Source organism: Pseudorca crassidens, chromosome 15 (genome assembly GCF_039906515.1).
Source record: "Pseudorca crassidens isolate mPseCra1 chromosome 15, mPseCra1.hap1, whole genome shotgun sequence".
Taxonomy (NCBI): Eukaryota; Metazoa; Chordata; class Mammalia; order Artiodactyla; family Delphinidae; genus Pseudorca; species Pseudorca crassidens.
This window is the reverse complement of record NC_090310.1, coordinates 5,302,470-5,329,668: the sequence shown is the minus strand read 5'-3', so window position 1 is coordinate 5,329,668 and position 27,199 is coordinate 5,302,470. Positions and strand designations below refer to the sequence as shown.

The following is a 27,199-nucleotide window of genomic DNA, read 5'->3' as shown; positions in this document are numbered from 1 at the left end:
GACCCTGCCAGGCTGCCTCCCGCCCTCGCCACACCCAGTTCCACTCCCCATTTGTTCTGCAACACCACCCAGCCCCCCACGCCACAAGCGGCTCGGAAATCTGGGAGGGTCGCCGTCGGCGCTCTGCACCAGGCCCTTCTCGGGAAGAAGTTGAGCATCGCCAATGTCCTCCTCCAGCCCCGAGCCCAGCACCTGTGGCCCCAGCACCACAGCGCCGCCCTGGCCCTCAGCCAGCCCTCAGCTCTGCGCTGGGTGGGCTCCGGCCCCCTGGAGGCCCCTGCTGTGTTTACTGGGGGCAGAGCCAGGAAACAGCCACCCTGAGTGCCACCTCCTCTTGGGGCTGAGTCCGCTGGGTGCCAGAGACCACAGGCCTTGCCCGGTATTCACGGATCCAAACTCAGCGGGTGTCCGAACCTTGTCAGGCCCCATGGGAAACCCAGCCCTGGCCACCCCCTGAGCAGGAGGCTGAGCTCCCTTCCTCTGCTCCCACCTTGGCCCATAAAATAGAAACTGCTTTCACTTCCACCTCCCAGGAAGACTGTGGGAGAAGCACCCACCCGGCTCTCCCTTCTCCATCCCTGTCATGGTGGACAAGTGATCGCTGTGATCGATTGTCAAGGGCAGGGCTGGTGCTACCATGAATCAAAGACCACCCTCTGCCCGCTCACCCTGGGCAAGGGCCTGGTGGACGGGGAAGAAGGGACAGTCCTTCCTGCCTCTCACGTGGGGTGGCAGCCCCCTCCTCTGCCAGCCCACGCACCTGGGCAGCAGGACCTGGCCTTCCGCTCTGGCCCCCCCGTGTAGTAGTGCGGACCAGACTCCCCTCACTGGCCCAGCTGGAGTCTAGGTGGCAGGGGTAGGTGGAGGAAGTCAGGCAAGGAGCAGGGAACCCCCTTCCGGTTTCAGAACTCATAGGGGCCTAATTCCCCTCTCTGGTCTCAAACTGTGCTTTTATTCTTTGAACAAAAGAATAACCAGTGGCCTGGAGTCAGAAACCATTTGCTCTTTGGCTGCAGCAGCATTGTTCTCTGCTTGGGGGTCTAGCTGGTGTCAGGGTGGGATGGACAGACAGAGGGGCAAGCCCGCGGTGGGCCACATCCAGCCCTCTGCTCCAGCCCAGAGCATCCTAGTCTCTTTTTAGAACCTTCCTTGGGGCTGAGACAGCAGAAGAGAACAATTTGTCATCTTGTCCCTGGGCTTAACCCATTAGTCTTTGTTCAGACAATCTCTTTAGACCTTAAATAAAGGATTCAGCTCCTTCCCAAAGAGCTGAGGACAGCAGGAAAGGCAGAGGCTGTTCAGGAGATTCTTCACAGTAAAGAAGGAAGTGACCTTGGGCATCCTGTGTTTGGGGACAGTGTCAGGAGTTTATAAATATTCCCTCTTCCCATTGAGATAACCTCCCAGCTCAGCTGTACTGTGATAATGCTGACAATGGGCCTCTTCTGGTCCCCTTGGTCTGTCTACCAACTGACTGACACTTAGAGGGTGTAATGGGTTGGATGGTGTGTCCCCCAAAATTCATATCCACCCAGAACCTCAGAAGGTGGCCTTATTTGGAAACAGGGTCTTTGCAGATGTAATTATTAAGGTTAGAGTTGAGATGATACTGAATCACGAGGTGCCCTAATCCAGTGAGAGTGTCCCTACAACAGAGACTGACCACCTCAGAAACAGGGGGCCTGGCTTCCAGGCCAGGAACACCTCGGTAAAGGAACTTGCAGACCCTCATCCACCAGTTCTTCTCTGCCCGTGCCCACCCATCCCCATGAGGGTCAGGATGTCCCCAAGCCCTTCCTCCTCTTAGTAAACTATGCCCTGGGCACACCCCAAGTCCCTGCCAACAGTTTACCCCAACCTAGTAGTCAGCAAACTCAGTGCAACTGGCACATCCCAGGAGACCTAAGGACAGAGCAGGGATGTCTGCCGCCAGCATCCTTTCTCTAGCCAGAAACGACTCCAAGTTATTCACAAACAGAATACCTCTTAAAGCAAGCCTGAAGATTACTTTGCAGCCCTTAACTTCATGAAGCGTTTAGACTTCCTTGGTTTAATGAATTTATGTGAAAATCTGGTTCTCCAAATCTGTGCATCCTCCTAAAAATAGTAATTCCGATCTCAGTGTGTTTTTCACAGTGTCGCCCCTTTGACACTAGCGATATTCTAAGCTTCATGAATTCCTTTAGTAACATGACATTCAACAGTTAGGTGGGATGTGTGGCACCCACTGCCATGCCTGACGCAAAATAAGCTCACAAAAGATATTTCTCGCTTGAAAGAAATGCAGTAAGGCCTGGTGTTCTCTTGTCTCTGCAGTTACCGCAGTGCAATTCTGACTCTACTCCTGTGGAGTTAGCACAAGTTTCACAGGTTCAAGGGTACAGTCCCCAACAAGACTGCACCCACTTCAGACACCAGCCACACTTTGGAGGCCCCCAGGCCACCCACAATTCTGACCAAGTGGCCACAAATCTGGAAGGTTTTCACAACCCCCATCAAGTTCAACTATTTGCTAGAATGACTCACAGGGCTCAGGTAAGTGCTGTCCTTCTGGTTACAGTTTCATTATAAAGGATCCAGCCAAGTGAAGAGGCCCCATGGCGAGGCCTGGGAGGGTCTTCTGTTCCTTCTCCTCGTGAAGTCTGGGTGTGCCACCCTCCAGCATACCCTTGTGTTCAACAGTCGGGAAGCTCCACCAAGTGTCAGGGCCCAGAGATTTTATTGGGGTTTCACTGTAGGTAGGACTAGTTGAATCACTGGCCAGGTGACTGAACTCAATCTCCACCCCTCCTACCCTATCCTACCCCCAAAGTTTGGCTTGTTTCTTAGTCCATTCATGCTACTGTAACAAAATATAGACTCTCTATATAAACTGTATAGTCTATATTTTGTTATAGACTGGGTGGCTGTAAACAGCAGTCTATAACACCATAGACTGGGTGGCTTACAAACAACAAACATGTATTTCTCACAGTTCTGGAGGCTGGGAAATGTGGGATCATGTCACCAGCAGATTCAGTGTCTGGTGAGAGCCTGCTTCCCGGTTCACAGATGGCCATCTTTTCACTGTGTCCTCATATAGCCAAAGGGGCTACGAAGCTCCCTGGGGTCTCTTTTATAAGGTCACAGTCCCATTCATGAGGGCTCCACCCTCATGACCTAATCACCTCCCAAAGGGCCCACCTCCAAATACCATCAGATTGGGGGTTAGAATTTCAGCACGTGAATCTGGGGGAGACAAAAACATTCAGATCGTAGCAGGCTGACATCACCTGGCTCAAGGACCCAGCCTGCTAGCCACGTGGTTGGTCTCTATGGCGTGGCCACCCCCATCCTGAGTCGTCTCAATAACCTAAACTTAGTTGTGGGCCTAGGAGTCCACCATGTATAACAGGCACTCCTATCACTCAGGGAATTCCAAAGACTTAGAAGCTCCCTCCCAGGAACCAGTCACATTCTTTATTACACAAGAGCTCAGATCTTGAGTGATTCTTTTAATAGGAGGTGCCACTGAACGCAACACCTGAGTTCTCAGGTTCTGATGGCCACTCTCTAAATGTATCTGAGTTAATCCCACAGCCCCATGTGGCAGCACCTTCCAAGAAATGCCATTAGATAAAAACTATCAAAAGATATTCTGATCTATATCCCATCTATGACTCTCGAAGAATATCACGCATGGATGCTTCTTCATATACCTTTTCCTGTCTTTGGCATTTAAACCCTCCTCACCAAAGCTGCCCAGGCTCCTCTCTCCACTCCAAGAATTCAGCCCTGGGACTTCCCGGGTGGTCCAGTGGTTAAGACTCCACGTTCCCATTGCAGGGGGCCTGGGTTCGATCCCTGGTCAGGGAACTAGATCCTGTAACCAAGATCCTGTGTGCTGCAACTAAGACCCGGCACAGCCAAATAAGTAAATAATAAATAAAAGAATTCAGTCCTGACCTGGGCCCCAGTAACTCTCAATGTTTCCCCTCCTCCCCCAGGAAATAAGTTGAGCTACAAAGACCATGCCTCCAGTTTCATGAAAGAAAGGAAGAAACTTTCCAAGCTGTGATGGTTAATTTAATGTGTCAACTTGACTGGCTATGGGATGCCCAGATTAAACATTCTTTCTGGGTGTTTCTGGATGAGATTAGCACTTGAATCAGTGGGATGGTCCTCCCCAAAGTGAGTGGGCCTCATCCAATCCACTGAAGCCTGAATAGAACAAAAGACCGAGGAAGGAGGGATCCACCCCTTTTCAGTATGAATTTCAAAGTTTGAACCAAAAGGGCTGCTGATGAGCACTTGATTCCTAAGAACCAGATGCCCCTCCTCCCCCACTGGTTCCCTGGGCTCTTTGGATTTCAGGGGCAATTCATTTGAATTCCTGTTTCTAACCAACTCTGTTTCCTGAATTTCTAAGCAATCCAGGTGCCCACTACTTGGAATGAAAAGGAGAGCATGTGTGTCTGCCTGGCCTGATCATGAACTGTAGTCTTCAGAGGGGAGGTGATGCTTCTAGGCATTCCCGGGTCATTCTCAACTGACCTCACCTGAGGACAGATGCAGTGAAGGGCACCCTTCCCTGCCCAGGGCCCTCCTCACAGACACCCCCAATTGTTTTTCTACAGCACTGTTTTGCCTTGGGGCAGGGTCAACACAGAGCTCCTGTCCGGGAAGCCGTGGTGTAGAGAAAGGATGGTAAGTTCCAATCCAGCCTCCAGAACTCACTGGGTAATCTTGGACATGTTATTGGATTTGCTGAGCTATTTCTCTGCCCACAAATCGGGGGCAGGAGGGACTCCCTTGCTCAGGCGTCCCACAGGCTGCCGTGAGAACCCCAGACATCAACCGTGCAGCAGAGACCATGCCTCTGGGCGCCCTTCCCACCCCTTGCTCTTCTTCAAGAAGTCTCCCTCCTCGGGGCGGATTCCATGCCCCGCCCCCAGAACGTCAGCTTGCAGTGCCACTGGCACCCTCCAAGTCCAGGGTCCCAGTGGGGTGAGCCCCACCCACTGCTGAGCCCGACCCTGTCACTGGTGGCCGTGCTCCCATCCCCAGCTCTGAGAGGTAAACTCTACTCCTGTCCCCCACCTCCTCTCTGTGGAGGCAGAAGGAGCGTGGTGAAAGGGTCCCCAATCCCTCGGGTTTCCAGGGATCCTCCAAGCCATGCTGTGATGCTTAACTGCCAAATAGGAGAGGAGAAACAAATGACGTTTATTCTCCCATCCCCAGATCTCCCGACCCCATCCTGAGCATTCTGAGTGGAAACCAGACCCCGTGGGTGCCCAGCCAGGATCAGTTTGGCAGAAGTACCTGGAGTGTGAGAAACTAATAAGATCCATTCAACTTGAAGGCTAATTTTATATGACTGTGTCCATTTTTCCCCCAAGAAATTTCACACCTTGACACAAATGAGGAGATTCTAAGAAAGAGAAATTTAATGTAAGTAGCATTTCCAACCATGGAGGGGTATGTGGAAATGGGCCTTTTTCTCTGTGACCAGTGGCCTCCTGAGATACATGAAAGGAAGACCGCTCCCCCAACATGGTGTCCCCCCCACGACAATAAAGCCCCAAATTGGCTCATCTCACAAGGACCTTGTACATCTGATGGCGTCTTTTGAAGGCAGGTCAGTGAGAATGATACCTGAGCTGCAACTTAGCTGGCATTACCTGGCATACAGTGAGTGCCCAATAAATGCTGGCTGGCTGGCTGGATGGATGGATAGATAAGTGAGTGAGTTATTCAACAGTCCCATCACAAGCCAACATTCATTAAAGCCTTTCCATAACAATCTAGACATAGAAGAGTTGTTTGTGGAAAGGCAAGAACCGAATTTGCAAACCCTCCTGTTGACTTCACAATAATTCATGCTCACCTGTGTCTAATAAAATATGGAAGCAATTCTACAGGAATGTTTTGTGCTTTAGCGATTCATTTAACGATTTCCTCCAGGGGGCAAGTCATACATCCTCATCCAGATGTGTGGGGAGTTCCACGAATAAATCTGCAAATATCAAGATGAGATGCTCCCACCTGACCCCCGGCCACACGAGTTCTTGCTAACGGAAGCATGAAAGTGGAGACCAGCGGAAGTCATTCTGGCCTCTGCTCCCAGTCACGGTCCCCAAGCCCAAAGCTCCCCGTGCCTGACCCCCCTACTGCAGTGACCTGAAATGGCTAAAGGAGCTGAATGCCCAAGGCACTTTCTTCAAGGAACTTTCCTCTGTCAAGTCCATGCCCAGCGCTTGGCAGGACCTCGGAGAGATGAGATGCTCTCCACCCCATCAGCCCTGATTCGAGAACACCAGGAAGGAGGCTCAGGTGCCACAGCTGCTGCCACTGTCCCTGCAGACCCCAACCACAGCCCTTCACTGGGCTGAGTCCGCCTGTGTCAGCTGCCCCCCAACTCCTTGCAGATTCAAGAACCGATGAATACAGATGAGCAACACCAGCCCGGAGCTGCCTGGCATTCCACTCACGTCCTGATTTTCTGGGTCACCAATTTTTTTAATTAAACTTTTAATTTTGAAATAGTTGTAGATTCTCATGCAGTTAAGAAAGATCCCCAAGTCCCAATTCTTCCTCAATTCTTCCTCCCCTGCCCCTGTCCCCTGTGGTAATATCTTGCAAAATAGTAGTACAATAGTGAGTCACCAATTTTTTAAAATGTCACATCCCATGTCTATTTCCTAATGTGTGATAAGAAGTATATTTTCACCCAGTGGAGGCTCTTGTCTCCCCGTTCCCACTCCCAAACCTACTTGACCTCACCACCCAATTATTTCCCACTTTGATAAAGAGCACAGTGTACACAGCCCCACATTCAGGATTTCTCTCCCTCTTCCTTGCATTTTCTCACTTTTTTTGGTGGGGGGCCAAAACAGTCCTGAATCCACCCACTTGTCACTCTCTGGACCACAATGACCCTGGCATTAGCCCCTGTCAACGCTCTTCAGCAGAACCAGCTAAAGAATTTGTAGGGCCCAGTGAAAAATGAACGTACAGAGCCCCGTGTTCAAAAACTATTAAGAGGGACTTCCCTCGTAGTTCAGTGGTTAAGAATCCACCTGCCAATGCAGGGGACACGGGCTCAAGCCCTGGTCAGGGAAGATCCCACATGCCATGGAGCGACTAAGCCCGTGCACCACAACTACTGAGCCCACGCGCCACAACTACTAAAGCCTGCGCGCCTAGAGCCCGTGCTCCGCAACAAGAGAAGCCACCACAGTGAGAAGCCCGCGCACCAAAACAAAGAGTAGCCCCCGCTCGATGCAACTAGAGAAAGCCTGCACGCAGCAACGAAGACCCAAAGCAGCCAAAACTAAATAAATTAATTAATTAAAAAAAAAACTATTAAGAATTTCATTATGGCAGCAGCACAGCATTACACCAAGCTCAGGGCACTGGTTCCACACCCACAAAGCTCCCCCTGCCCCTCAACCAGAGACCACCAGGAGCACGGCTGTCGACAAAAAGTTGGGCTTGTTAATTTGATGCAGGAAGAGTGAACACACACTATGGGGAACCCTGGGGCATCTCAGTCAGGACCTCTTACAGGACTTGGGCTTCTGTCATATGATCTGGGGGAGGGTTCAGGGAATCAAGCCTTCACTCTGGGTTAGATGCTATCAGGAATCAGGGATGGTGCTATGATTGGGCATCTTAATAATTCTTATATAGAAGGTAAGAAGGACGAGACAAAGCTAGAACTGTGATAAGTTTAAAAAGAAAAAAAGAGTCACGTTAGCCAGGATGGGAGATGTTTGGTTGATTTTGCGGTTTGGATGATGTCCATGTTTTGTCTGTGTTCAGACGTGATTTCAGAAGAGTCTTGTTGCTGTCTTAACCCATCGTGGTCACAGAGTGGCTTTGTCTGAGGTTGGTGATCCGTGAAATTGTTTGTGTCCAACAGGAAAATGCCTTTTTCTCTTTCTCACCCGTCATCTCCGGCTCAGCTGCCTGCAAGAGCCCGCACTTGCCTCCCCATCTTCACGCTCTCTCTTCTCCACACAGCAGCCAGAGTGATCCTGTTAAATCATAAGGCAGATCACAGCTCTCCTCTGCTTAAACTTCCAGTGGTCTCTGAGTGAGTTGAACTGTGTCCAAGTCCTAAGCCCCAGTATCTGTGAATGTTAACTTAGTTGGAAATAGGGCCTTGCAGTTGTAATTAAGTTAAAGATCTCAAGATGCTATCATATTGGATTTAGGTTCTAAATCCAATGACTGGTATCCTAATATAAAAAAGGTACAGAGTATAACTGAATCACTTTGCTGTACAGCAGAAATTAACACAACATTGTAAATCAACTATACTTCAATAAAACGTTTTAAATTTCTATTTCTTTCTTTAAAAAAAAAAAAAGAGGGCACAGAGGACACACACACAGAGAATAGCAGGTGTAGACGGAGACAGACTTTGGAGGGATATAGCAACAGCCAAGGAGCACCTGGGCCCACCAGAAGCTGGAAGAGGCAGGGAAGCCTCCCCCCAACCCAGATTCTTTGCAGGGACCATGGCCAATACCCTGATTTTGGACTTCCGGCCTCCAGAGCTATGAGAAAATACATTTCTGTCTTAAATCACCAAGTTTGTGGTACTTTGTTGCCACAGCCCTAGAAAATGAACACAGTCCCTTACTGAAATTAGAAAAGAACCTCAATCCCTTCCCCCGACCGCCAACCCCCGTGGGACCTTCTTCTCTCCAAACTCTTTCACACACAACTTCTCCCATTGGCCCCCACACTCCAGCCACACCTGCCTAACTTTTCCTCCATCGCACTGGCCCTTTGCGCATGCTGTGCCCGCTGCCTGGCATCCACCCCTCTGATCTTTCTTTTTTTTTTTTAATATTTATTTATTTGGCTGCATCAGGTCTTAGTTGCGACATGCAGGATCTTCGTTGCGGTGTGCAGGATCTTTAGTTGAAGCATGCGAACTCTTAGTTGCGGCACGTGGGATCTAGTTCCCTGACCAGGGATTGAACCTGGGCCCCCTGCATTGGGAGCACGGAGTCTTAGCCACTGGACCACCAGGGAAGTCCTTGCACCCCTCTGATCTTTGCACAGCTGGTCCTGGTCATCATTTCGGTCTCCATGCAGAGACCACATCCTCTGGGAGGCCTTCATTAACTTCCTTGATTAAAATAACACTCCCCTGCCTGCTACCTACCCTCTATCCTGTTGCTGATTTAATTTCCTCTTGACACTGCAATTCTGTCATTTATTGGTTCACGTCTGTTGTTAGTCTCCACCCCTGACGTGCGGGCTCCATGGAGTTAGGAACATCCCTCGTCTCCCAGCTTATTTTTATTGAACAAACACACATATCATGTGTACTGTATGCCAGGCACTCGGCCAAATGCTTTACAAATGTTACCTCATTTAACTTTCGTGAATAAGATATTTTACAGATGAGGAAACCGAGGCACAGAGAGTTTAAGTCACTTGCCGAAGGTCACACAGCTTGTCAGTGGTGGAGGCACCCAGAGTCGATGAGCTTAAAGCCTCTGCTTGACACAGAAGACTTCAGTCAGTGTCTGCCGGATGGGTGGATGTCCCCTGAAGAGTGAGCACCAGCCCCTCACCGGTAACCTACCAGGAGGGAGGGAGAGGGACCTGTGTCTGCACCTCACCCACTGCTCCCACTAAGGCTCAGGGGTGAGTGAGGGAGAAAAGAGCAGCACTGTGGAGGGTTCTAGAACAGCTTCTAGCCCCCCAGGTATGGGATGCCTCCCAGGGTGTCAGGCTCCTCTCTGTTCCCACGCCCCTCTCACCTACATCTCTCCAAAGCGCCCTCTGCCCAGCTACCTGTCCACCTGGGCCCTGAGCTCCTGCGGGAGTCCAGCGTTCACCAGCAGTTCCTGCACCGGCCCCTCAGTGCCCTGTGACCCCTGCTCTGTGACCCTGCCTCCAGCTGATCAAGCCCACCACGTCCTGGAGCTGCTTCAGCAACCAGGCCACCAAGGGTCATCCAGGGCCTGGGCCCTGGGCCGTAGTCCACCTTCCTCCAGCCACAGCGCCTGGGGGTGTCTGAAGAAGGGGGTGTCTTCTTCTCTGTGCTCTGGCACTTTCTGGTATGTTTTATATGATATTAGCACTTTGGTGTATTGGTCATCACTCCCAGGAAGCAGAAAGGAAGTGAGAAATACATTTTGTAAAAAGGAGAGGGAGGGCTTCCCTGGTGGCGCAGCGGTTAAAAATCTGCCTGCCAATACAGGGTACACGGGTTCAAACCCTGGTCTGGGAAGATCCCACATGCTGCAGAACAACTAAGGCTGGGTGCCACAACTACTTAGCATGTGCTCTAGAGCCTGTGAGCCACAACTACTGAGCCCACATGCCACAACTACTGAAGCCTACACGTGCCTAGAGGCCGTGCTCCACAACAAGAGAAGCCACCGCAATGAGAAGCCCGCACACCGCAACAAAGAGTAGCCCCCGCTCGCCGCAACTAGAGAAAGCCTGCGCACAGCAACGAAGACCCAATGCAGCCAACAATAAATAAATTAAATAAATTTTCAAAAAAAGGAGAGGGAGAAATGGAGGGGAAGCATCATCGGAAACAAGGATGTGAGCGCCGCCCGGGGAAGAAACTGGAGGTGGGCACGGCTGGACGTGAGGAAGAGAAAGGAAAATTACGCTTTCACCCCAAGCCCCAGAGGAGAAGAAACTGCTCCCGAGGGCCCGGCTGGCCACCTCCAGGGCCTCAGCGACCCTTCCGGCTGGAGGCCTCGTGGTCAGCCCGGTTCGTGATTCATAGATCAGCAGTGAGTTTTTATTTTCAGGTTAAAAAAAAAACATAATAGAATAACTATCTGGTTCCTTAGACAACTCCTTTTCCTCAGCGGTTCTCTCGGGCCCTAGAAGGCTGTAAACAGAGTTTATGGCTGCCCCTGGGTTTCCTTTAAGGTCTTCGGAGCTTCTGTTTCCTGCTGGCTGAGAGGTGGAATTGAAAGCAAGCTCTCAGCCACGAGCAGCCTCTGTCTCCAGAGGCATCTGATGCCGCTGATGCCACACTAACGGGAGGCACTTCTAGATAGTTTTCCACCCGCCTGTTCCGTAGGAAAACCTACTACCAAAACATCCACCTGCCTGTTCTAGATTGAAAGAAGTATTTCCCACGTCTTCTAATCAGCATCCTCCACAAGCAATCAGGATCCGGGAAAGAGAGGTCTGATTCAGGAAGCTTCCCTGGATTAAAATGAGAGTTCTCCTCCACCTCTCTTAAAATTACATCCGTCATATGCGTTACGCTTCACTATTCACAAAGCAGTTTTGCAAACATGTTTTCACCTGGCTTTCACGTGTCTTCTAGGGTGAAAACTCACTCGGGAAGCTTTCCTGACATGACCCCAGCCCCCCTCTGTGAGCGAGGGAGTGGGGGTAGCCTCGATGGGCGGATCTGGGTCCAGGGCCACTTTGGAGCCCGTTCGCTAGTGGGAAGGTCACTGTTATCTAAGGACTCACACGTCCCTAGGACTTACCTCTCTCCTTTGACTTGTGATCCTGGTGAACCTAGGGAGTGATGAGACTCAGGCCCAGCCAACCCTCCTCCCTGGCCCCCTCCTCCTCCTCCCATGCGGATGTAACAGAGGGCTGGGCTGGCCACCCCCACCCTCTTCTCTCATGAGGCAGCGAGGTGCTCAGTCCAGACCAGATGGGTCTTAGGGTCTGGGGGCCGATATGGTCTGTCTTGTTCTCTGCCTCTCTCTGATTGCATCTTCTGGGGCTGACAGATATGAATAATTGGTCTTTTGTCCCAAATTCCTGGACCTTAGGAAAGAGGGGGCTCCATAGGATCCAGCTTGGATCACAAAGGATTTGGGACCCAAGTCAAGAGACACTTCCTTACTCAGGGACCATGTCAGGGAGGAGGACATTGACAAGGCCAGATGAGGGCATTGATGATGTATCAGTCAGGAAAAGTTAGGTTATGCTGCTGTAACAAACAGCCCCCAAAATTTCAGTGGCAAAGAAAAAGAGACGGAGAAAAGAAGGAAGGGAGGGAGGGAAGAAGGAAGAAAGAAAAACTAGAGAGAGAGGGAGGGAGACAGGGAGAGAGGCTGGTTTCTCATCATCTTCATTGTTAGCTGCAGGTCCACTGTGGTTTTTCTCTCTGTCCTCTTTATTCTAGGACCAAGGCTAAAGGGGCCACTTCTACTGGCACATTCTGGGTTTTCAGCAGAGGGAAGGGGTAATGTAGGACAAGAAAATGGGAGGGGATCCTGGGAAAGACGGATGAGGGAGCAAAGAGAATGAAACAGATCCTTCCTGACCCCCAGGAGCTCCACCCACATTTCATCCCATGGCCAAGCCTGATGTCAGTGGGTTGGGACTTGTAATCCTTCCTTAGGGATGGCCCCGTAGGGACGAGCAGCTGATGTGACAATCAAACGGCTGCCCCACCTGGCCGCAATACAAACCAGAGTCTCACTTGTCTGTCCCTACTGTGTGCCGCCAGGCTGTCATGAGCAGCTTTCCTAACTCAGAGCTGAGACTCAAGGATACAGGGCAAAAGTGAATCCCATTTTATAGACAAGGAAACTGCAATTTCAGAGGGCGAGTTTGGCAAAAACAGACCAGATACTCCCTCAGCCCACCTTCTCCTCCTGGGCACACAGATGACATTTCCCGGTGGACTGGTTCTAGGACACAGAATATGCATAGGACTCATGCATGCTGCTTCCACACCCGAATATAAGCCTCTGTCAACCTCCCACCCTCTCTCTTCCCCTCCATCGTTCGCTGTGAAGGCCGTGTTTCAAGACGGCATCATCTAGAATTGGAAGGAGCGGGAGTCCCAGAATCAGCGCTCAGCTTGCCGCCCCGCAGAGTCCCCGGATCTGCAGCACACGGAGATCTGAGTGACAAACCTCCAGCGTGACAGGGCACGGAGAGACTAACACACCTCACAACACAGTAAGTCAGGACGCGGAGCTGGGGAACCGTGAAGCTGGGAGACGGGCCCCAGGTATTTGGGTTTGGGTTCCCCCAAAAGCGGAGCCTGTGACAAGGACTGGGTCAGGTAGTTGTACTGGAGGTGATCCTGGGAAAGAGGAAGGAGGGAGCAAAGAGAATGAAACAGATCCCTCCAAAAGAGATGGGAGGTCCTGACCCCCAGAGGCTCAGGTCGTAACCTTATTTGGATATAGGGTTGTTGCAGTTTGTTGAGATGAGGTGATACTGGAGAAGGGTGGACTGCTAATCCAAGATGACTGGTGTCCTTATAAGAAGACAGAGACACACAGGGAAAGCATGTGATGACAAAGGCAGAGCCTGGAGTGATGCAGCCACAAGCCCAGGGACGCCAAAGGGAGGAACCCCCTACAGCTTTCAGGGGGAGCATGACCCTAACACCTTGACTCTGCAGTCCTAGTCCCAGAACTGTGAGCCAATACACTTCAGCTGCTTTAAGCCACCCAGTTTGTGGCACTTTGTTGTGGCAGCCCTAGGAATCTAGTAAGGCGAGAAGAAGGAAAAGCTCATCAGCGGTGATTGAGCTGCCTCCCCTGAAGGCCACTGGCTCTCAACCCACCCAGGACACCTGAGCACCCAGGAGACTGTGACTCAGACTCGTCCCTCCAAGACCACGGACCGGGGCATCTGTGCACCAGCTCCTGCTTCCACTGGTGAAGGCTGTCCCTGGGGCCCGCTGGTGGCAGGGACACCCCTGCACATGGCCTGAGCTCACCAGCTTTCCATTGAGCTGCAGATGACGTCAGAGGTGGATGTGGGGACAGGGGGTGGGACAGGCACCAAGAGCATCTGCTGCACCAGGACGTGGGTCCTGACCCATCATCTCTCTGTAGCACCACTTTACTCCAAGTTCAAGGTGAAGACTGAGAGTCACCCAGGCAGACGTACCATTCACCGTATGCACTTTGGGACCTCTTATTTCATATGTGTGCATGGATGAACTTGTCAAGATGTTACGAAGGGGAGAAAGAAGGAAGGGGAAGAGGAGAAAAAAGGAGAGGAAAGTCAATATTAGTATCGTCATTTCAGGGAACCTGGGACACAGATTAAGTGATGTTTTCCTGGCAGCACAGCTAGCGAACATCTTCACACTAATTTACACGAAGCCCACCTGACTCCCAAAGCCCACAGTCATCTTGAACACAGATGATTTTTTCTTCCTTTTACAACCTGAAGAATCCACGGTCACAAGCACATCTGATCTGGTAAAGACAGAACTGGGAAGTAAACTGACGGAAACACTGTTCTTGCTTGTGATGAATCGTTAGAAGATATACATATATTTATTTGTGCACAAAAATCGCACAACCTTGGCTATGGAGCCACACAATTTAGGGGTTTGAAGGTGTGAAACGAACAGGCTCAGATTCCTGACACTGACACCTTGTACTCTCGCTTTGTAAGCCAAGACGGAGATTTCTAATTTTGCTCATAACCAATTTAAGGGTCTTGCTAGCTGCTATAACAAATAAACTGCGTCAGGGCTCAAAAACAGTCACTCACTTTGGAAGTTTATTTCTTGTTCATTTAGAGTCCTGAGTTGGGATCTGGAATCATCCTCTATGCAGTGACTCAGTTACCCAGGTCCCTTCCATCTTGTGGCTCCTCCAAGGTTACTATGCTTGTCTGCACCAACCCAAGGGAAGGAAAGAGAGTTATAAGACACATCTGGTTCTTAAAGGGTGACTATATAACATATCTCCCAAACCAGGACACTTTTGAGAGTGAAAGGGGGTGTTATTAAGAATTATACCAAGACAATAAACTCAGTAAGGGCAAACTCAGATATATGATCTCCCTACTTCATAACCACCTTGATCTGGAAACAACCCGCTTCACTTTGCTTCACATGCTATTGGTGAATATGGCCACATGGTATTCCACTGATCTGTTTTTGTGTAATGAACCACACTGAAGCAGTGGCTTGAAACAATGACCAAACATTTTTTGGTTCACAAATGTGGGATGATCTGGGCTCAGCTGGGTGGCTTTTGCTCAGGGTCTCTCACATGGGGGGAGGGGGGCCGGGAAGACTCAACCGGGGGCCTCGTGCACATTTACCTCCCCGTGGTCTCTCCAGCATGGCAGCTCCAGGGCAGCCAAACTCATGCAAAGTGGCTCAGGCTCCAAACGACACATGTCACAAAAGAGAGCCAGGCGGAAGCTGCATCACCTTCTGAGTCCTGGCTTGGAAGTCCCACAGATCACATCTGCTTACTCTATTGGTTGAGGCTGTCACAAAGACCCACCCCTGGTCCACCTCTCAAGGGGAGAGCAGCAAGTACAGATGAGACCAGAAACAGTGTCAATGTCATTTTTGGGAAAACACAGCCTGCCATGTATGAGCCCACCAAAACATGAGAAGCGATGGGTGCTGCTGGAAAACAGAGACAGGCTGGGCCTCCCCTTCCCACCTCTCAGTCAGTTCAGGCTGCCGTAACAGAAATACCGTAGACCAGGTGGCATGTAAACAACAGACGTTTATTTCTCATGGTTCTGGAGGCTGCAAGTCAAGGACCAAGGCATCAGCAGATTCTGTGTCTGGTGAGCACCCACTTCCTGGTTCACAGGTGACATCTTTCCTCGGTATCCTCATGTGGCAGAAGGTGCAGGGGAGCTCCCTGGGGTCTCTTTTATAAGGGCACTAATCTCATTCATCAGGGCTCCACCCTCATGGCCTAATCATCTCCCAAAGGCCCTACCTCCTGATACCATCACCTTGGGATTAGGGTTGCAACATACGGATTTGGTGGGGCACCAGCCCAACTCTAAACTCTAAGATGGAGAGCAAGACTTAGTGGACACTTGGCCATCTCTCCCACACCAGCGCTGTCTGCAAAGCAGCCCACCACTTGGGTCATTGGGCCCAGAGAGGATGGCCGGGTCCTGCTGTGGCACCTGTGAGACGTGGGACCACAGGAAGAAGGGGGAAGTGGGAGAGAGCTTTGCCCCAACCTCAGAAGCAGTTTCTTCCATGGGGTCAGTCTAGGCAGCATTGGACCTTGTATGGGAGGAAGAACCCAAAAATGTGGGTGCCCCCCAGCTTGGCCTGGCCTGATTATTCCACCATGAGCCAACACAAGGCTGGCAACTCATGGTCAGCCCATTAGAAACGTTTCTTTTCTTTTGGAAAAACAATAATATCGTTGGTGGCTAAAAGTTATTATTATTAAATGAACTGCTTTGTAAATGAACCCTGGGAAACATCTTAAATTTCAGCTTAAAGAAAACCAGCCATTTCTGCTTCCCCATTCTATTGGAATCCCAGCAAAGCAGGAATTGTGCTTTCCAATGCTAAGGCATGCTAGACCATAACATGAGAGGAACAGTTCCTAGAAGGTTCTAGAAGGACCCACTTGGTCTACACCCAGAAGTCCTCCTATACAGCCACTCAAGGCTCCTACCCAACCTCATCATCTGTGTCTCCTCCTTTTCTTTTTTAATAAATTTATTTATTTGTTTGTTTGTTTTTGGCTGCATTGGGTCTTCATTGCTGCACACGGGCTTTCTCTAGTTATGGCGAGCGCGGGCTACTCTTCATTGCAGTGCACAAGCTTCTCATTGTGGTGGCTTCTCTTGTTGTGGAGCACGGGCTCTAGGCACACGGGCTTCAGTAGTTGTGGCACATGGGCTCAGTAGTTGTGGCTCATGGGCTGTAGAGCGCAGGCTCAGTAGCTGCGGCGCACGGGCTTAGTTGCTCCGTGGCATGTGGGATCTTCCCGGACCAGGGCTCGAACCCGTGTCGCCTGCCTTGGCAGGCGGATTCTCAACCACTGAGCCACCAGGGAAGCCCTCTCCTCCTTTTTAAGGAGCATCTTGTCTTCCTTAACAGGTATGATTTCCGTGGTGGTTAATTATATGTATCAACTTCGCTGGATCACAGGAGATAGATAGATAGATATATATATAGGTTCCGTTCTCTGGAGAACCTTGATTAATACAGTTTCCTTTTTGCGCCTAAAAATTCCTCTTTTTTAAGAGGTTCTTTTCTCTCCTTCCCCTCAGCTCATCATCCCTATCCTGTAAATATTACAAGATGAGAAGCGATTAATTCACCTGCAAGAAATAGGAGATCAGACTTCTGCCTTGTTTTTTTTTTTCATTTTATTGAAGTATAGTTGATTTACAATGTTATATTAATTTCTTCTGTACAGCAGAGATTCAGTTATACATATATATACATTCTTTTTCTTATATTCTTTTCCATTATGGTTTGTCACAGGATAGTTCCCTGTGCTCTACAGTAGGCCCTTGTTGTTTATCCGTTCTCTACATAATAGTTTGCATCTGCTCATCCCAACCTCCCAGTCCTTCCCTCCCCCCCGCAACCCCCCCCCCTTGGCAACTTGCCTTCTTTTCTAACTACAAGTTTCTATAGAGGGAAACATTTGAGTTTCCTTTGCACAAAAAATGACAGCGATTTTCCAAATTCCTGATTTCCTCCATGAAAAGGTCGGGGGTGTGTCCCAGGGCTATGAACACGGAAGTTCTCACCTGCAAACTGACGTCTGTTCTGTTTAAGTGACATTCTCATGAGAATGTCCAATCTGGATGGATTTCTACATAAAAGTAGAGCAAACCTCCACTTTCCTCGTGAGGGTCTGAGGAGACAGGTCTAGCTTAAGTGAGGGTCTCTCTACCACAGCGCGGCAATGGCCCCTCGGCTGCCCCTCGCTCCTCCTCTGGAGCTCCATCCCCTCCTGCCACCATCGGCAGGGCATGGGCAGTGGCGCGGCCCTTCCGGGCCCCCAAGAGCCCCCTGACCACGTGCGACTCTTCCCAACTCCTTACTCACCTTGGTAGCTTGGAATCAGACGCTGTTCCCGGGAAGCTCGTTGGTGTGAGACCACAGGTCTGCAGACAACAGGGATCCGGACGCCCCCTCCAGGCCCAGCTCACTAACTTCAGGACCCCCGGCTCTGAGACCAGCCCCTTGGGCCCCGTCGTCTCAGGTAGGCGTGCCGATACCTTTCCCCCGGCGGAGTACCCACCCCCACTGAACACACAAACCCTCGTGGCTCCCCAAGACTGGGCCGACCAGACCCCAGGAGTTCGAGGCCCAGACCTGGGCGCTGAGTGTCACTGGAAATAGGGAAACGCACCAGCAGGTGGTGGGTACTGGAACCTTTTTGCTTTTTAATGGTTGGGACCTCAGTTATGTTCCCAGCAAGGAGTGGCCTCTTGGCTTTTACCAACAGAAGCTTGTTTCCGAGGGGCTGTGAGGCCCAGGAAAGTCTGGGGGTCTGTGAGCTGTACCCACACTTCACAGGGGAGACTGGAGTAAGAGTCACAGGTGAGGTCACCTTGCTGCGTTAGATGGGGGGAATTCAGCTGAGAACACCGAGTGCACCCCACTCTCAGTCCAGCCCATGGCCCACGGCAGCAGGACCCCATGCAAGACCCCACTCCTGTCCTTGTCTGTTACCCCACCTCCCCCTTCCGCAGATAACCATTCCGATGGGCTCCACGTGTACACTTGTTTTCATGTGTGCTCTGAAACACCTGTGTTGTTTTTTGTGCAGGTATTTTAATGGCCACAAATGCAAGCACTGTGGGCCTCATCGTCCTTCCGTTTCCAGGCAGCTCTCGGCTTTAAAAATGCTGCTTTGCGTTCATCTAACCCGTTACCCTGGCTGCTGCGCAATATTTTGCTGGGTTTCTGACCGCCTTGCCTGACCCCTCCCTGAGCGAGGACACCCAGAGCGCCTTCACCTCCCCGGGCTCAGTGATAGTGGAGGAGCATCCTCTGACATGCCCTCTACACACCCCTGCACGACCATCCCGGGGTAGCAAGCATCTTCTGAGTGCTGGGAGCTCTGGCTGTGCTATCTCAGGTATGTCCTCCGTGGACACAGAGGTGTCCTTTTCCTCACCTGCCGGGGGTGAAAATGCCTGGACCGGGCGGGGTGAGGGTGGGGGGATTGGATGAGGACATGCAGGTCTGGAAGAGCTTTGAGATGCTGTTCTGTGTCAGAGCTCATTAATTCCCAGAAGCCACCCCGAGAGGGACATGTGTGGACCAAAGACCAGGGTCACCTGAAAGACTTGTACCAAGACCAGACGCCCCCCCAGGCCTGTCCTTAGCCAGGTGGCAATTAGAAAAATTCAGTGACATTTGGGTCCCCAACTATAGAGCCAGTTCTCCGCCCCCTAGTGAAAGTTTCCAGTTGACTAGGAAACAGGGATCTGGTAAGAGTGACAAGCCTGAGCAGCAAGAAGGGATGGGCACCGGATCTAGGGAGGCAGCTGGCTTCACGGAGGAGAAGGCACGATTCTTCCGCTGTGAAGTGGGAATTGAAAGCGGCGGGCAGACGGTGGCAGGAAGGAGAGAGCTCACTCTGCTGGCTTGTCGTTCCTGGATGAAGTTAGAGATGGGGGCGTCCGCTAAGCAGAAGGGGGTTGGGTAGGAGCTTGGGCAGCCGAGGAGAGAAGAGGAGGTACGAAGTCCTCATTGCAGAGAGTAGGAGAACAACCTACGGGGAAAGTAGTGGGATTGCCGGGCAGCACAGGGATGCTGGGAGAAGATGGAGAAGAGCCAGCCAGTGTGTGTGTCAACCACGCTGGGGTGTGCTCAGTGGGGGATGACGGCAGGAGAGAGACAAGGGAGGTGATTAAACGAGGGGTGATGAGTAAGGGAGGGAGTCATTCTGTGAGATGGTGGGAGCTCCGGATGAGGCTGGCGGGAGTGTTAGAGCGAGTGGGGGGCAGGAGAGATGCTTGGATCTCTTTTCCAGATAAAGTCAGGGGCCCGGGTGTGACCACAGGAAGGGGTGGCTGGATCGGAGTGTTGGAAAGATCACTGGAGGTGAGGGAATCAAGGTAGCGAGAGACCAGGGGGTAGGATGGTCCATCCACATGGGTCTGAGAATAAGACAGGAGGATGGAGGAAACAGTAAGCCAGGAACCATGTCCCCAGCGAATGAGATGACCAGCAGACGGACAGCAGGTGATATGGCTGGGTGTTGAACGAGAAGGAGATGTCACGGGAGCACGGAGGATACTGACCCCTGCAGGATTCTGCAGTGCGTGGGGTGTAAGAGAAGAGCACCCATGAGTGGGCACCAGGCGAGGCGGCGAGCCAGGTAAGAGCCAGGAGAACACACCCAGAAGGGAGTTTGCTGGCCATGGATCTCACGGTGCCATCAGTCAAGTTTGAGGAAGGATGGGGGTGGGGAGGTGCGTTGAGTCAGAGAACATGCAGGTCTGGAAAGACGGTCCATGGCTCGGAGGCTTGGTCCTTTTCGGGGTTATGGATTAACAGGGGAAGCGAGGCATGATGGGAAGAGCCCTGTAATCCCCTCAGGGGGCACAGAATCAGAATCTTCCAAGCTCTGGGTTTGAATATTGTGGGCACTTCAGGCAACTGCTGGAGTGACAGCTCCCCTTGGTGGCGGAGGCAAGTAGAAGCTCTGCAGGGGGGAGCCCTAATCTTGCACCCAGAGAACAGGTGGCAGCCGGGGCCCCAAATGCCTGCAGCTGAGGGGCGGGGTGGCTCTAACAGCAATGAAGCTCAGGTGCACCACCTATGCCTTTCCCATTATCGTTACCTGTTGGAAGATTCCAGCCCAACAAATTCATTGTCAGGAGTAAAAACCAACAGTCTCCCCATGTGTCACCTCTCCCCAGAATGTCTGCACGAATGGCTTAAAAACTGCCACCTTGTAGAAAGAAATGTACCTCCCTCCAACGGTAGAAGTTTCCTTCCTTCCAATGGTAGGAAGGATCCTGAGCTAATAGACGTGAGTGTGGAATACCAGCATCAGAATTTTCCCCTCCAACATTTTATGAAAAAGTTTTCAAACTTAAAGAAAAATTGAAAGAACTTTGCAGTGATTACTCGTATACCCACCACCTGGATTCTGCAACTAACATCTTATTGAATATTATACTTACTTTATCACATATCTATCCAACTAGCCATTTCTCTGTCCAGTCAACAAGCCGTCTAATAATTTGATGTATTTCAAAATGAATTGGGATGTCAGTGCATTTCATCCCTAAACACTTTGGCACATAAGCTATTAACTAGAGTCCAATATTTGTTTACAGCCCTTTTGTTTTTCTTTTGAGGTAAAATATGCATGCAATAAAATGCACAAATCTTCAGCGTACCATTCAATACATTCTTGACAACTGCATACACCTGTGTAACCCATATTCCCATCGAGACAGAATAGCAGCATCAGCCCAGAAAGTTCCCTCCTGCCCCTTCCCAATCACCCCTCCCGTCTCCCTAGACAACCACTGCTCTGATTGTTCCCATTACAGATTTGTTTTTGCCTGTTTCAGACCTTAATATAAACAGAATCATAAAGTACAGTCATCCCTCAGTATCCAAGAGGGATTCTAGGACCCCAGAGGATTCCAAAATCCAAGCATGTTCAAGTTCCTTATATGAAATGGTGTAGTATTTGCATAAAACCTACTGCCCTTCCTCCAGTATACTTTAAGTCATCTCTAGATTACTTATAATACGTAATACAATGTAAATGTTATGTAAATAGTTGTAAATACGATGTAAATGCTATGTAAATAGTTGGAAATACTATGTATCTCCAAGGTTGGTTGAATACAGATGTGGAAGCCGTGGATATGGAGGGCTGACTGTATTGCAGCAGCTGGTGTAGCAGCATCGTATCTGAGAAGATGCCAGGTAATTCTAATAGACCTCTGGGCTGGGAACCTCTGCTCAGAACCAGGCGTTTTCTCACATTATGGGTTGAGGAAACTGAGTCTGTGAGTGATTTGACGTTAGGTCACAGCTTGTTGGCTACAGACCTGGACATTGAACCCAGGTCTCCTTGCCAATGGCCTTCTGTTGACTGTACAACAGTGGTCCTCAAACGTCAGCATCCATCGGAATCCCTGCAGGGCTAGGGTGGGGCCCAAGAGTCTGCATCTCTCACAAGTGCCCAGGTGATGCTGTTGCTGGTCCAGGGACGGCATTGGAGAACCACAGTTCTAAAAGCCAAGAGTAAGATTTACTATTGGAAACTAATGATGTATTTGTACAGCTGGCCCAAATGGGTGAGCATCGCAACAGGCAAGAGCCGGAGGGGGACTAGATGCGGGTGGTGACCATATTGCAGTGCGGTGTCCTCATCCCAGCTGGCTTTCTTAAGATCTTTCTCAAGGGTTCTATTCAGCATTCACTCTGCAGGACTCTGTCATGTGTGTTCTGCAAGAATATCCGCACTTCACCTCATTTTCCCTTTAACGGGGGGGAGCCTCCCGCCTCTGCTGAATCAGTTACACATGTATCTCAGCTGATGCCAGGGCCCCTCCTCCCTTCAGCCTAGTTTATCTAGTTGTTTTCAAGACCCACTGGCAACTTCCAAAGGCTGGGAGCAGGACCCCTCACGTGCTGCAGGGGGGGCATGTGATGAAAGAGGTGCTTTTAGGGGAACGCACTATATCATTTTTTCGTTTAAGAGCTATGCATTGATTTTAATGTGCATTAAGAAAACAGCAAATCCATGAATTCACACCTACTGTATATTACTTAGACCAGTTCCTCTTTAAATAAGTTTAAAAAATGAATGATTTGAAGAGCCGATATTGACAGACTAATAAATCAGGTGCTTATAGGTGTGTGGCAAAGTCAAGGCTGACTAAGCCCTGAGAAACCTGCTTCAGTAATTCCGGGAAAAAGGTGGGCTGTGGAGTCTCACAGAGCAGCATGTCCTGTTAGCAACACTCACATTCTTTTTCCCACAAGCTTTAAATCCTTGTCCTAAAACATCAAAACAACTCTAGTTCTTTGGCATTTGTATTCTATGACTTATTTTGCATATTATTCTCAGTATCTTACAATAACTTGCTTTCTTTAAGATATGTGAATTTACATATTTGCTGCAATCTAAAAGTGTGATTTTTATAACATTTCAGAACTAGGATTCTTTTTCCTTGAGGAACACATTTTCAATTTTATAATGAAATTCAGCTGGAATATAAGACTGCCTGTAGGAAATTATCTTAGAGACAAATTTTCAATATCTTTTTCACTTATAAATGAGTTGCAACTCTATTCAGTTACATTCCTTTCTTTATTTTACACTCCACCTCATTCCATATAGACTTGAGATGACTCTAGCAAGAACACATGATAAAATAAAAATTTTAAAAATTAAGACTGGGAATTTAAAGTAAGAAGTCAGGGGGAGGGAAAGTAAAAACACAAATATGCAGGCTTTACAGGTGCAAGTGGTTAATGTAGTAAAGTTGAGTTTCAAATTTGGCTTTGAGCTCCCTGGCAACTGAAGAGAAAAGAGACACACAATCTTTTCATGATTTTCATTTTGGGGAAAGAGGAAGCATGTCAGTTACTCAGGGAAAGCAGAACTTCTCCCAGGATTTAGCAAAAGATGAAATTTATTAGGATGGAGGAGCATTGCATGATGCAATGGACCATGACCTTGACATTCCTAAAGCAAAGAGAACAGAATAACCTCCCTGACACCATCAAAGGTGACAGTAAGCTCACCACATCGTCTTCCCTAATCCTCATCTAAGCCCTTAGAATCGGCCCTGGCTATAATGCTGCACTTCAAAGTTTCTCTTTATAACCAGCCAAAGTGTTTTGAGACGTTAAACTATTGATACCATCTTTCCGTCAATGACTCCCAAATTTATATTCTCCTAACTCCAGACTCAATCATCCAGTGTCTCCCACACATCTCCACTTGGGGTCTAGTAGACATTTTATTTATTTTTCCTAAGAATATCATTTTTATTGTCATCATAGAAGTAACATATTAATAAATATAAAATAAATGAAGAGAAGTTAGCCAAATTACTTTTTTTTTTTTTTTTTGTGGTACACGGGCCTCTCACTGTTGTGGCCTCTCCCGTTGCGGAGCACAGGCTCCAGACACGCAGGCTCAGCGGCCATGGCTCACGGGCCCAGCTGCTCCGCGGCACGTGGGATCTTCCCGGACCGGGGCATGAACCTGTGTCCCCTGCATCGGCAGGCGGACTCTCAACCACTGCGCCACCAGGGAAGCCCCCAAATTACTTTTGAATAATTATTTAAGATTTCTTTTGTTGTTGCAATAACAAACACCCTCAAAATCTCAGTGACTTAAAGAAACAAATGTTGATTTCTCACTTGTGCTACAAGGCTCAGGGACCTAGGCTGACTGCACAGCCTCCATCTGAAATGTTTCTAGTTTCCACGTCCAGGGGCAGAGGGAAGGCTCTAGAGGGTCTCTCATCAGCAATTAAATGCTTTGGCCTGGAGGTAACATCATTTCTCAATTCATTGGGCAGAACTGGCCACATGGTTTCACGCAGTCACAAGACCAGGGAGTAAAATCCTACCATGCGCCCAGAAAAGGGAGAACTGAGACTATTTAGAGCATTACTAACTACTATAATTTTGCCTGTTTTTATCATTTGCCACCCCCAACTCCCCAGAACATGAGCTCCACAAAGGCAAGTATCTCTAGTGGTTTGCACATAGTAGGTGCTCAATAAATATTTCTTCAAGGAATGGATGGATTGCATGGTTAAATTCGTATCTGAAACAGAATGTTAGGAGTTAACTCTAAACCCCAAATCAAACGCATATACTGCAAAGGTGCAGGAAAGAGGTGCTTCATCTATTCCTGGGCTGTTCTGGAAGCCCAGGAAATTATTTTCAAACTTTTTCCAAGGAGGGGTCCAATGGCTCTCACCAGGTTGGCACAGGTGCCTCTAAAACAGACCAAGAAAAAGTGATCCAGGAGGAAGGGGAGTTTGGCTATGGCAGGTACAATGCCAGACCCCACAGCCAATGTTAATATGTTAAAGGCATCAGGTGTGTCACCTCAGCTCGCCTCTCCGTGCCTCAGTCTCGTCTACGCTTTGGGCCCGCGGTGGGGATCAACTGGACAGGTGTTCTCCAAACTGGCCAGCAATTCACAAAAGCTGGGGTGGCGGGGCAGGGGTGGAGGGGGCCCCGTGCTCACCCGTGCAACCAGCGCGCCATCTAGTGGACAGAGCGGGCAGTCAGGGCAGCGGGCACACACCAGGCACTCCTGGACCCTGGGAGGCAGCTGGTGCTCAGGAAGGTTTAAGAGGCTCCAAGTCTATGCAAGCCCCAGAGCAAGACCGTCCTTTTCACCTTCCCTGCAGGGCAAGCTGGAACTCCAGGGCTGGGCGGCCCAGGGCGATCATCTCCTTCTGTCCATCCACACCTCTCTGATTCACGGACAGCAACAAGAGGGCATTCAGGAAGAACAGGACTAGACAGGTGAGGTGAGGGTGACAGTTGACTCAGCACAGAATTGACTCGGTGAGCAAGATATCTTAATGCGGCATTTTAGAAAATCAAAATTACTGCAAAAAAAAAAACAAAAAAACTATGATGAACAAAATAGCAAATCCTCAAAGAAAGATGGGCTCATTTTCCTGACCTTTCCATCCGCCTCAGACTCCAGTAGGGTTCATGGGGCATGTTACAGGCCCTATGCCTCAGCAGCCTGGCCCCGGGAGAGCCCTGGAGGGAGCCAGGGACACCTGCCACATCAGCCGGGGGCCGGGCTGGGCCAGAGCCTGGGGTCCAGAAGCATGTCATCACCAAGAATGATATGGCCCTGAAGAAAATGGCCAACTCCAGTCCCAATGGGTATTCCGTTTACCCAGGGAAGAAGATTGGTCTCCATACGTTCTCTGCCGTGGTGGACACAGGCACTGAGCTCGGAGCCCACCCTGCCCTCAAGGGAGCCACCATAGTCGAGCTGAGACACATAAGGACAGGAGCAGGGCATTAGGGGATTCTCTGCCTGGACTTTAAATAACAGCAACCCCAGGGGAGACTAGAGCTCAGCTTCAGAGCAGCAAACCAGGCAACAGGAACGGCTGCCTCTGGGCACCCTTTCCCTGCACAGCTGAGGACACAGCTTCCCCCTTCTCGATTCCTGTAGCAAAGTGACAGGGTGACCCCTGAGGATGTCTCCCACCCTGAGATGCTGGGGTCCCTCCACAGACACGTCATCACACCAAGTTAATGCCCAGGGCCTGCCGTCCTTCATCTCCTCCACTGAGCACCAGCCAGAGTGGTGGCGTTTATCTCCAAGACAAACAGAGCTGCCCCCATATCCATGACTGGCTGTGTTTACCGATGATGTCACATCCATCCCAGGCTTCCTGATGACTCAAGGGTGAGCTGCTGGTCAAGGTGAGTCATACTGTGACCCACCCAAACAAGGAAGTATGTGGTTCCTTGGAGTGACCCAGCTGGAGTGAAACCCTGCAGATGAGACATGGCCGCTGACGTAAGGAAGGTCGACGAAGGGGTGTCTCAGAATGCCCACCCCTCACTCAGCACCTTGTGGCAGCCTCCATCAGTGCCCTGTGTGTAAGGCTCACAGCATCTCATTCCCATGTTTCAAATGAGAAAAAAAAGCCTCAGAGTGGGGAAGTATCCTGCCCAAAGACACACAGCAAGCAGGTGACCGGAGGGTTTGCTTACTCACTGGTGCAGAGGCAGCAAAATCAGGCCAGGAGAAATGATTTCAAAAGGCAGAAAGGGGAGAGAGGTATTCCACAGAGAGGCAGGCAAACCAGGTTAGAACAAATCTATCAGGGAATGGAGATCTCTTACATGTGGGTTCAAATTCCAGCAGGTTCCTGGCTTCTTCCAAAGCAGTCTTCTCCAGACGGTTACCCAGGAATGGTTGCTTTCAGCCTGGTCACCTGGCCCTTTCTCTCCCATGACGATTGCTAAACATCGGTGATTCAGATGGGTGGGCCATCGAAAAACATAATAAATCAACAAGTGTTCACTCTGCACAAAGTAATGATAACAATAATTAAACTTAAAATGCATCTGTACAGTAGTTGCACAACCTGTGAGGGGTGTGGAAATTCCATGTGCCTCGACCAACAGGCTCAGGGCCTGAAGGTGAGGGGGAAAGAACTGGCCCCCTGCAGATCTCAGCGTGAGCTGCAATCTGTGTTGACGGTGGAGTGAAGTGATCTGGAGATCAAAGGCAGCCTGGCAGGGGAGGGAAGGGGCAGGCTGCGGCCTCAGAATGTGAACCCGTGACCTCCCTTCAGCCAGCAGTCCCAGGACAGGGTGACCGGCTGGCCTACACAGCTGCTTCTCGCTCCTGTGTATTCTGAGAGGGAGCCTGGCCGGGTAGCTGCGTCTCTAGAGAAATGCCACAAAAGAGGCCTCTCGCTGCCCTCGGGGTCATCTGCAGGACTGTCCACCCTCATTCCGATCTACCAGGACATGGAGGCCCAGGGA

At 50.2% G+C, this 27,199-nt stretch overlaps 1 protein-coding gene and 2 long non-coding RNA genes across 7 annotated transcripts in view; all 3 read left to right on the top strand.

Annotated features, from left to right (window-relative positions):
- LOC137206659 (uncharacterized) overlaps positions 1–8,840 on the top strand; it is a 119,020-nt gene extending 110,180 nt beyond the window's left edge. For 4 of the 5 annotated variants that reach the window (XR_010934785.1, XR_010934786.1, XR_010934784.1 and 1 more), the window contains 2 exons: positions 4,409–4,686; positions 5,221–8,840. This is a non-coding gene — a long non-coding RNA (uncharacterized lncRNA). The remainder of the gene's footprint in view (positions 1–4,408; positions 4,687–5,220) is intronic. The other variant, XR_010934787.1, reaches the window with a different exon arrangement.
- Positions 8,841–10,042: 1,202 nt separating this feature from the next.
- Positions 10,043–16,369, top strand: LOC137206326 (uncharacterized). The gene is made up of 3 exons (XR_010934616.1): positions 10,043–10,757; positions 12,744–12,909; positions 13,143–16,369. It is a non-coding gene; the product is annotated as an uncharacterized lncRNA (long non-coding RNA).
- Positions 16,370–19,316: 2,947 nt separating this feature from the next.
- Positions 19,317–27,199, top strand: part of BAIAP2L1 (BAR/IMD domain containing adaptor protein 2 like 1) — a 106,179-nt gene continuing 98,296 nt past the window's right edge. Inside the window, exon 1 of the mRNA XM_067705553.1 lies at positions 19,317–20,048. The gene's annotated coding sequence lies outside the window, so the exon portion shown is untranslated. The remainder of the gene's footprint in view (positions 20,049–27,199) is intronic.